We start from the raw sequence: 11,853 nt of genomic DNA on the forward strand, positions 1-11,853 counted from the left end.
TTCTTCACATCCCTTGTAAGTTGGATTCCTAGGCATTTTATTCTCTTTGTAGCAATTGTGAATGGGAGTTTGCTCATGATTTGGCTCTCTGATGGCCTATTATTGGTGTATAGAAGTGCTTGTGATTTTTGCACATAGATTTTGTATCCTGAGACTTTGCTGAAGTTGCTTATCAGCTTAAGGAATTTTGGGGCTGAGACGATTGGGGTTTTCTAAATATACAATCATGTCATCTGCAAACAGATAATTTGACTTCCTCTCTTCCTATTTGAATACATTTTATTTCATTCTCTTGCCTGATTTCCCTGGGCAGAACTCACTGCAAGCTCCGCCTCCTGGGTTCACGCCATTCTCCTGCCTCAGCCTCCTGAGTAGCTGGGACTACAGGCGCCCGCCACCATGTCCTGCTATTTTTTTGTATTTTTAGTAGAGACAGGGTTTCACCGTGTTAGCCAGGATGGTCTCGATCTCCTGACCTCGTGATCCGCCCACCTCGGGCTCCCAAAGTGCTGGGATTACAGGCGTGAGCCAACATGCCTGGCCCATCTCTGGCCATGTTTTTAAGCTATTGGCCCAGATGCCTTGATGAGTGCATAATAATATACGTAAGGGCATCCTGGAAAAATCATCAGTGTGAAAAATATTGGAGAGCAGTCTATATGGTTAAACAGATTGCTTACTGTAGACTTGTGTACCAAATACTCAACTTCTCTTGGCAATGCATTATCTACCCACAATGCAGAAATCTCCATGTAGCTTAGATTGGCAGAGAAATCTAGATTGTATTTTACACCAGAGTTATATAACAAAATTTTATTTGGGAAATGTTTTATCAGCATTTTTCTGTTTCTGAGGATTAAGACATGTGGAGACTAGGTACAATTATTTAATAACTGTTTTAATCTCTGTGGTGCTTTTAGATCCTATGCCAAATGAATGCTCTTTGGATGTACTACTGGGTGAAAGGGTAGGCAGGCTATTGAGAAACTGCAGCAGAGCTTTTTTCATATTTGTTGAAAACTCCTTCAGATGCCTGGTGTTTAACTGTGTTCTAAGAACTCCACCAAGTTTAGAAGTGCTTCTGCTACCTGACAAATGGAGGTTCCCCCACCCCACACTGTGGTCTTTCAGACGTCTTATAAATAAGCAATCGAATCTGTTAAGGCTTTGCTATTGTCTTCTAACCATTCAAAACAAGAAACAATTTATTAAGTGTTTCTGGTAAGCTGACATTTCTTGGAAATGGTGCTGAGAGGAAGCTGGAATGCTGCCACTGGCCCTTTTACCTTAATCAAGATTGTATAATATTTAAATACCGGAAGTCTTGCAAAATTTCTTGGCTTTCTCTGCCACGTTATTCTCTCATTTTTTTTCTGTCTCTGATTGCTTTTTACCTTCATTGCTGACTAACTGTGGGTATTCTCCTAAAGTTCAATATCCAGTTTTCTCTTCTCCCTCAAGGACCTATCAGCTTTCATAATCTCAGCTATCCCTTTATGTAGTTACCAAATCATTGCTTTCAATTCTCACTACTCTATTAACTATATTTTTAATCTCTTTCATTTTCAATTGGGAATATGATACAAGCTATTTCCCACAAGCTTAAGTGTAATATCAGAGAGATTCTAACTTGCCTAACTCAACTGTTTAGCAATGTTACCCCTCCAGTATACACACGACTTAGGAAAGAAGTAAAAAGTTTCCAGCAGATAATATCTTAATAGTTTTCTGATTCACCTCTCTTTTCATACCACTTCCACTGTCATTATTCTATGTTTAGCTTCTGGCATAGTCCTGAAATTACAGTAGCCTTAGGACAGAACATCAAGAAAAGATGGATAGACAAATGCAATGTACTGAAACATATGCACCTCAAATATAGAAACACTCTTAGGTTCCTCTGGTTATTACATGTAGAACACTGCACCAGGTCCTTGTTGTCTAGGAGCTCACAGTTCAGAGTGGGAAATAGTCATCTGAGTAGACAATTACAGTAGTGTAGAGAATGTTAAAATATAGTGCTGTGGCTGCAGAGATGAGGCACTTAGCTCAGAATGATCAGGGCCTAGTTCTTGAAGGAGGTGATGCTGCATCAGAGTCTTGAAAAAGGAAACATTAGTCAGGCAGAGAATAGGAAGCGTTCCAGGCCAAGTGGGTAACAATATATGGAGATATGTATATGGATTATACATATATGAAATATATGAAATATATACTTGTATATGTATGTATTTATGAATCTATTTGAAAATTTGACAAGAACACGGGGCCTTGTGGAGAGAGTAGAAGTAGATAAGATCTGATAAATTTGCCAGAACCATAATTATTTTATTTTATTTCATCTTTTATTTTACTTTATTCAATAGTTTTTGGGGAATAGGTTGGTTTTGGTTATATGAATAAGTTCTTTAGTGGTAATTTCTGAGATTTTGGTGCACCTGTTACATGAGCAGTGTACACTGTACCCAATGTGTAATCTTTTATCCCTCAACCCCCTTCTTCCCCCCAAATCCTCAAAGTCTATTATGTCATTCTTATGCCTTTGCATCCTCATAGCTTAGCTCCTGCTTATAAGTGAGAACAAACAATATTTGGTTTTCCATTCCTGAGTTACTTCCCATAGAGTAATGGTTTCCAACTCCATCCAGGTTGCTGTGAATGCCATTATTTCATTCCTTGTTATGGCTGAGTAGTATTCCATGGTGTACATAGACCACATGTTTTTTATATAATCGTTGGTTTATAGGCATTTAGGGTGGTTCCATATTTTTGCAATTGTGAATTGTGCTGCTCTAATCATGTGTATGTAAGTGTCTTTTTCGTATAATGACTTCTTTTTCTCTGGGGAAATACACAGTAGTGGGATTGCTGGATCAAATGGTAGTTCTGCTTTTAGTTCTTTAAGTAATCTCCATACTGTTTTCCATAGTGGTTGTACTAGTTTACATTTCCACCAGCAGTGTAGAAGTGTTCCCTTTTCACCACATCCACGTTAACATCTATTGTTTTTTGATTTTTTGATTATGGCCATTCTTGCCGAAACAAGATGGTAACTCATCGTGGTTTGAATTTGCATTTTCCTGATACTTAGTGATGTTGAGCATTTTTTCATATGTTTGTTGGTCATTTGTACATCTTTTGAGAATTGTCTATTCATGTTTTTTGCCCTCATTGTGATGGGATTATTATTTATTTTTTCCTGCTGATTTGAGTTCCTTGTAGAGTCTGGATATTAGCCCTTTGTCTGATGTACAGTTTGCAAATATTTTCTCCCATTTGGTTGGTTTTCTGTTTACTCTTCTAATTATTTCTTTTGCTGTGTAGAAGCTTTTTAGTTTAATTAGGTCCCATCTATTTATATTAGTTTTTGTTGCATTTGCTTTTGGATTCTTGGTCATGAACTCTTTGCCTAAGCCCATGTCTAGAAGTACTTTTCAAATGTTATCTTCTAGAACTTTTATGTTTTCATATCTTAGATTTAAGTGTTAATTCATCTTGGGTTGATTTTTGTATAAGGTGAGAGATGAGGATCCATTTTCATTCTTCTACATGTGGCTTGCCAATTATCCCAGCACCATTTAAACAAGGTATCCTTTTCCTACTTTATGTTATTGTTTGCTTTGACAAAAATCAATTGGCTGTAAGCATTTGGCTTTATTTCTAGGTTTTATATTCTGTTCCTTTGGTCTATGTGATTACTTTTATAGCAGTACCATGCTGTTTTGGTAAGTATAGCCTTGTAGTATAGTTTGAAGTCAAGTAATGTGATGCCTCTGGATTTGTTCTTTTCACTTAGTCTTGCTTTGGCTATGCAGGCTCTTTTTTGGTTCCATATGAATTTTTGGATTTTTTTTTTCTAGTTCTGTGAAGAATGATGATGGTAGTTACTTTGGTGGGAATTGCATTAAATCTGTAGATTGCATTTGGCTGTATGGTCATTTTCACAATATTGATTCTACCTATTCATGTGCATGGGATACGTTTCCATTTGTTTGTGTCATGAATGGTTTCTTTCAGTGGTGTTTTGTAGTTTTCCTTGTAGAAATCTTTCACCTCCTTTTTGGTATATTCCTAAGAATTTTATTATTATTATTTTTTGTGGCTGTTGTAAAAGTGATTGAGTTTTTGATTTGATTCTCAGCTTGGTCATTGTTGGGGGATAGCAGTGCTACTGATATGTGTACATTGAATTTTGTATCCTGAAACTCTACTAAATTTATTTATCAGATCTAAGAGCATTTTAAATGAGTCTTTAGGTTTTTCTAAGTATATAATCATATCATTGGTGAACAGAGACAGTTTGTCTTCTTCTTTACCAATTTGGATGCCCTTATTTCATTCTGCTGTCCAATTGCTCTGACTAAAAGCTGGTTCTTTGAAAAGATAAACAAAATTGATAGACCATTAGCAAGATTAACCAAGAAAAAATAGAGACGATCAAAATAAGCTCAATTAGATAAAAAATGGGAGATATTACCACTGATACCACAGAAATACAAAAATTATTTAAGGCTACTAGGAACACCTATATGCACACAAACTGGAAAATCTAGAGGACATAGATAAATTCCTGGAAATATACAACCCTCCTAGATTAAATAATAAAGAAACAGAAACTCTGAACAGACAAATAACTAGTGAGATTTAAAAATTAATTTTAAAAATGCCAAATAAAAAAACTTCAGAACCATATGGATTCACAGTTGAATTCTATCAGACATTTAAAGGAGAATTGGTGTCAATCCTGCCAAAAGTATTCCAAAAGATAAAGAAAGAGGGAATCCTCCCTAAATCATTTTATGAAGCCAGTATCACCCTAATACTAAAATCAGGAAAGGACATAACAACAACAACAACAAATCTACAGACCAATATCCCTGATAAACATAGATGCAAAAATCCTCAGCAAAATACTAGCTAAGTAAATCCAACAGCATATCAAAAAGATAATCCACTATGATCAAATGGATTTCATAACAGGGGTGTAGGGATGGTTTAACATACACAAGTCAGTAAATGTGACATATCACATAAACAGAATTAAAAACAAAAATCCTATGATCATCTCACTAGATGCAGAAAAAGCCCTTGACAAAATTTAGTATCTCTTCATTAAAGCCCTCAGCAAATTTGGCATAGAAGAGACATACCTCAAGGTAATAAAAGCCATTTATGAGAAAAACCCACGGCTAATATTACTCTGAATGGGAAAAGTTGAAAGCATTCTCCCTTAGAACTGGAAGAGACAAGGATGGCCACTTTCATCACTTCTGTTTAACATAGTAGGGGCCATAATTCTTGTCAAGCATGGGTATCTGGTTTACACTCCTATAGCTAATTGATAATGCCAAATTAAAAGTTATGAGGGATGCTCAAGATAAGCAATGAATGAGGCTTGAGAAATGAAGAAAAAAGTCATAAAATCACAAAAAGCAGATGTAAGTATTAAAAAATAAAGTTATCTGGGGAGACAAGGTGGAGCAAGATGGCAGAATAGACTTTGTCTTGCCACCCATTGACCTGCCTGCAAGGACACCAAATTAACAACCATCTCCACACACACACACACAAAACATTCAGAAAAAAACAAAAATCAGGCGAGCACTTATAGTACCTGGTTTTAACTTAATATCACTAAAAGAGGCACTGAAGAGATAGAAAAAAACAGTCCTGAATTACCAATGTCACTCTTAACCCAGCCCGCAGCTGCAGCATTATGCAGAGAGCATCTGTAGGCACTGGGGTAGGGAGAACACAGCAATTGTGAGGCATTGAACTCAGTGCTTTCCTGTTAGAGCAGAAAAGAAAACCAGACCAAACTCAGCTGAAGCCTGCCCATGGAGGGATCACCTAAACAAGCCCTAGCTGGATGGGAATCACCAATCTGATTCCAGAGGTCTGAAGTTGAGTGCCTGCAAACTTCTCCACTGAGGGCTATAGCATCCTGTGTCTCCAAGCACTCTTGAAAGGCAGTCTAGGCCATAAGGACTGCAACTCTTAGGCAAGTCCTAGTGCTGAAGCAGGCCCAGAGATAGTGGAGTGGGGGTGGGGCATGTGAAGTACTGAGACACCAGCTGGGGAAGCCAAGGGAGTGCTGGCATCACTCCTCTCCTAACCTCAGTCTTCACAGCTCGTAGCTCCAAAATAGACCTCTTACTTTCACTTGAGGAGAGGAGAGGGAGTAGTGCAGAGAAGGCTGTTTTGCATCTTGGGTATCAGCTCAGCCACAGCAGGATAGGGCACTAGTCAGAATTTCAAGGCCCCTGTTGCAGGACCTAGCTCCCAGATATTTCTAGACACCCCTTGGGACAGAAGAAAACCCACTGCCTTGAACTAAAGGAGCCAGTCCTGGAAGCATTCATCACCTGCTAACTGAAGAGACCTTGTACCCTGAATAACCAGCAGCAATAGCCAGGTACTACATCGAGGGCCTTGGGTGAGCCTCTGAGACTTACTGGCTTAAGGTGAGACTCAGCACATTACTAGCTGTGGTGGCTATGGGGCAAAACTCCATCTGCTTGAGAAGAGCAGAGAGAAAAGTAAATGGGACTTTGTCTGACACCTTAGGGACCAGCAAAGCCACAGGGGATCAGAGCACCAAGTGGGCTCTTGGGGTCCTCAACTCCAGGACTTGACTCTTGGATGGAATTCCTGGGCCTTCCCTGACCCAGCGGGATACCCACTGCCCTGAAGGATGAGTTTCACGCCAGGCAGCATTCACCATAAGCTGACTTAAGAGACCTTGGGCCTTAAAGGAACATTGGCTGGTAGGCTAAAAGTAGTCGTATGGCTTGTGGTGGCAGTGGCTATGGGGTGAGTCTCCTCTGTCTTTGGAAGGGGGAGAAAAGAGTGGGAAAGAGTGAATCTTGTGGTTTGAGTGTCAGCTCAGCTGCAGTGTGATACAATGTGAGGGAAATGTCTAGGGCTTTTGACTCTAATCCCTGACTCCTGGATGGCATTACTGGACACACGCGGGAACTGGGGGAACTTGCTGCCCTGAAGGAAAAACACAGGCCTAGCTGGCTTTGCCAGCTGTGGATTGTAGACTCCCAGGGCCTTCAGCAAACATAGGCAGCAACCAGGGAATTGTTACAGCCTGCCTTGGGTGAGACCCAGCACTATGCTGGCTTCAGGTCTGACCCAGTGCAGTCACAGTGGTGATGGCCACAAAGGTGCCTCTGTCACTCCACCCCCAGCTTTAGATGGCTCAGAACAGAGAGAGAGAGAGAGAGAGAGAGAGAGAGAGAGACTGACTCTATATGCTTGGAATAAACTAACAGAAGAGAACAAGGGTCTCTGCCTGGTAATCCAGAAAATTCTCCCAGATCTGATCCAAGACCATTAGGGTGGTATCTCTATGACTCTGCAAGAACCACAGCATTACTGAGCTTGGGTTGCCCCCTAAAGCAAATATAACTTAGATCATAACACCCAAGTCCTTTCAAATATCTAAAAAGCTGACCCAAGAAGGATGGTACAAACAAGCCCACACAGTGAAGACTACAATAATGACTTCTCCTTAATGCCCGGACACTGAAGAAAATCTACTAGCATCAACGCCATTCAGAAAAACATGATCTCACCAATTAAGCTAAATAAATCACCAGGAACCAATCCTGGAGAAACAGAGATATGTTCAAAATGGCAGTGTTGAGGAAACTCAAAGTAATTCAAGATAACACAGAGAAGGAATTTAGAATTCTCTCAGATAAATTTAACAGAGAGAGTGAAATAATGGAAAAGAATCAAGCAGAAATTATGGAGCTAAAAAATGAAATTGGCCTATTAAAGAATGTAACAGTCATTTAATAGCAGAATTGATCAAGCAGAAGAAAAGAATTTATGAACTTGAAGACAGGCTGTTTAAAAATACACAATCTGAGGAGAAAAATAAAAAAATAGAAAACAAGGAAGCATATATATAGGATATAGAAAATAGCTTCAAAAGGGCAGAGCTAAGATTTATTAGCCTTAAAGAGAAGGTAGAGAAAAAGATAAGGGTAGAAAGTTTATTCAAAAGGACAATAACAGAGAACTCCCCAAACCTAGAGAAAGATATCAGTATCTAAGTACAAGGCTATAGAACAGCAAGCAGTTTTAACCCAAAGAAGTCTACTGCAAGGCATTCAATAATCAAACTCCTAAAAATCAAGAAGAAAGAAAGGATCTAAAAAGAAGCAAGTGAAAATAAAGAACTAACATACAATGGAGCTTGAATATGTCTGGCAGCAGACTTTTCAGTGGAAGCTTTACAGGCCAGGAGAGAGTGGCATGATATATTTAAAGAACTGAAGGAAAAAATCTTTTACCTTAGATTAGCGTATCCAAAGAAAATATCTTTCAAACATGAAGGAGAAAAACACTTCCCCAGAAAAACAAAAGCTGAGGGTTTTAATCAATATAAGAACTGTCCTACAAGAAATATAAAGTGAGCAATTTAATCAGAAAGAAAAGGTCATTAATGATCAATAAGTTAACACCTGAAGGTACAGTAGATAGAAAACAGAGAATATTATAATACTGTAACTCTGATGTTTAAATATTCTTATCCTAAGTAGAAGACTAAATAATAAACCAATCAAAATTAATAACTACAACAGCTTTCAAAGACATAGTACAATAAAATATAAATAGAAACAACAGAAAGTTAAAAAGTGGGGGGGATAAAGATAAGGTGTAGAGTTTTTGTTAGTTTTCTTCTTGCATCTTTGTTTGTTTATGAAAATAGTGTTAAGCTTTTATCACAGTAAAATAATAGGTTATAAAATAGCATTTACAATTCTCATGGTGACCTCAAACCAAACAACATACAATGGATATGAAAAAAAAATAAAGAAACTAAATTACATCACCAGGAAAAGTTATTTTCACTAGAGGAAGACAAGAAGGAAAGAAAGAGGGAAAAAAATTAAACAACCAGAAAACAAATAATAAAATGGCAGGATTAAGTACTTGCTTAATAATAACATTGAAAGCAAAGGAACTAAATTCTCCAATCAAAAGACATAGATTGGCTGAATGAATAACAAAACAAGACTCATTGATCTGTTGGTTAAAAGAAACATGCTGCACCTATGAAGACACATGTAGATTGAAAATAAAGGAATGGAAAAAACATTCCATGCTAATGGAAGCCAAAAAATAGCAGGAGTCACTAAACTTATATCAGACAAAATAGATTTCAAGACAAACATTATAAGAAAGGAAAAAGGTCACTATATAATAATAAAGATGTTAATTCAGCAAGAAGATATAACAATTTTTAACATATATGCACCCAGCATTGGAGCACACAGATATATAAGAGAAATATTATTAGAGATAAAGAGTGAGAAAGGCCCCAATAAAATAATAGCTTGAGAGTTAAACATTCCACTTTCAGCATTAGATAGCTCTCTCACACAGAAAATCAACAAAGAAACATTAGCATTAATCTGCACTATAGAACAAATAGATGTAATAGATATTCACAGAACACTCCATCCAACAGCTGCAGAATACACATCCTTTTCCTCAGCACATGCATCATTCTCGAGGATAGACCATATGTTAGGTTACCAAACAAGTCTTAAAATTTTCAAAAAATTGAAATAATATCAAGCATCTTTTCTGACCACAATGGAGTAAAACTAAAAATTAATAACAAGAGGAATTTTGGAAAACAGAGATACACAAAAAATAAGCAATATGCTCCTGAATGACAATGTTAACAAACAAATTAAGAAAGAAATTGAAAAATTTCTTAAAACAAATTATAATGGAAGTACAATATACTAAAACTATTACCTGACTTCAAATTATACTACATAGCTATAGTAACCAAAGAGCAACTGTAATAAAAGCAGACACAGACTGTATTAGTCATTCTCACACTACTGTAAAGACATTCCTGACACTGGGTAATGTATAAAGAAAAGAGGTTTAATTGACTCACAGTTCCACAGGATGTACAGGAGGCATGGCTGGGGAGGTATCACGAAAATCACAGTCATGGTAGAAGGCAAAGGGGAAGCAGGCACAATCTTCACATGGAAGAGCAGGAGAGAGAGAGAACAAATGGGGAAGTGCTAAAAACTTTTAAACAACCAGATCTTGTGAAAACTCACTCACTATTATGAATACAGAAAGGGAGAAATCCACCTCCATGATCCAATCACCTCCCACTAGATCCCTCCGCCAACATTGGGAATTATAATTTGGCATGAGACTTGGGTAGGAACACAGAGCCAAACCATATCATTATGCCCCTGGCCTCTCCCATATCTCATGTTCTTATCACATTTCAAAACACAATCATGCCTTCCCAACAGTCCACCAAAGCCTTAACTTAGTCCAGCATTAACTCTAAAGTCTAAGTCGAAAGTCTCATCTGAGATAAGGCAAGTCCCTTCTACCTTTGAGCCTATAAAATAAAAAACAAATTATTTACTTCCAGGATAAAAAGGAGTTCCAGGCATTGGGTAAATAGACCTATTCCAAGAGGGATAAATCAGCCAAAACAATGGGTCTACAGGCACCACGAAAGTCCAAAACTCATAAGGCTGTCATTAAATCTTAAATCTCTAAAATAATCTCCTTTGACTCCATGTATCACATCCAGGACACACTAATGTAAGGGATGGGCTCCTAAGGCCTTGGGCAGCTCTGCCCCTTTGGCTCTGCAGGGTAAAGACCCCCACAGCTGCTTTCACAGGCTGGCATTGAGTGTCTGTGGCATTTCCAGGCATCCAGTGTAAGCTGTAGGTGGAGCTACCATTCTGGGGTCTGGAGGATGGTAGCCCTATTCTCACAGATCCACTAGGCAGTGCCACAGTGCGGACTCTGTGTGGGGGCTCCAACCCTACATTTCTCCTCTGCACTGCCATAGTAGAGGTTCTCCATGAGGGCTCTGCCCCTGCAGCAGATTTCTGCTTGGGCATCCAGCATCAGGCATTTCCGTACATCCTTTGAAATCTAGGTGGAGGCTCCCAAACTTCAACTCTTGCCTTCGGTGCACCTGCAGGCCCAACACCACATGGAAGCCACCAAGGCTTGGGGCTTGCATCTTCTGAAGCAATGGTCCAAGTTGCACCTTGGCCCCTTTTAGCCATGGCTAAAGTTGAAGCAGCTGGAACACAGGGCACCATGTCCCAAGGCTGCACAGAGCAATGGAGCCCTGGGCCTGGCCAACAAAACCATTTTTCCCTCCTAGGCCTCCAGGCCTGTGATGAGAAAGGCTTCCATGAAGGTCTCTAAAATGCCCTGGAGACATTTTCCCCATTGTCTTGGCTCTTCTTTACTTATGCACATTTCTGCAGCTGGCTTTAATTTCTCCACAGAAAATGGGTTTTTCTTTTCCACTACATGGTCAGTCTACAGTTTGTCCACTTTCATGCTCTGCTTTTCTTTTTTTTAAATAGAAGTTTCAGTTTTAGGTCGTTTATTTGTGCAAATGATAATAGGCGTTTAGAAGCAGCCAGGCAACATCTTGAACACTTTGCTGCTTATAAGTTTCTTCCACCAGATACACTAAATTATCTCTCTCAAGTTCAAAGTTTTACAGATTTCTAGAGCAGGGGCACAATGCAACTGGTCTCTTCACTGAAGCATAGCAAGAGTGACCTTTACTCTAGTTCCTAATAAATTCCTCATCTCCATCTGAGACCACCTCAGCCTGGACTTCATTGTCCATATCACTATTAGCATTTTGGTTACAAGCATTCAAAAAGTCTCTAGGAAGTTCCAAACTTGCCCACATTTCCCTGTCTTCTTCTGAGTCTTCCAAACTGTTCCAACATCTGCCCATTACCCAGTTCCAAAGTTGCTTTCAAATTTTCATGTATCTTTATAGTAACACTCCATTCTAGGTATCAA

The 11,853-nt window shown here is 38.7% G+C and overlaps 1 protein-coding gene across 1 annotated transcript in view; it reads right to left on the minus strand.

Annotated features, from left to right (window-relative positions):
* CYSLTR1 (cysteinyl leukotriene receptor 1) overlaps positions 1-9,959 on the minus strand; it is a 127,281-nt gene extending 117,322 nt beyond the window's left edge. The window contains exon 1 of the mRNA XM_063634717.1: positions 9,935-9,959. The gene's annotated coding sequence lies outside the window, so the exon portion shown is untranslated. The remainder of the gene's footprint in view (positions 1-9,934) is intronic.
* Positions 9,960-11,853: the final 1,894 nt, after the last annotated feature.

This window comes from Symphalangus syndactylus, chromosome X (genome assembly GCF_028878055.3).
Source record: "Symphalangus syndactylus isolate Jambi chromosome X, NHGRI_mSymSyn1-v2.1_pri, whole genome shotgun sequence".
Taxonomy (NCBI): Eukaryota; Metazoa; Chordata; class Mammalia; order Primates; family Hylobatidae; genus Symphalangus; species Symphalangus syndactylus.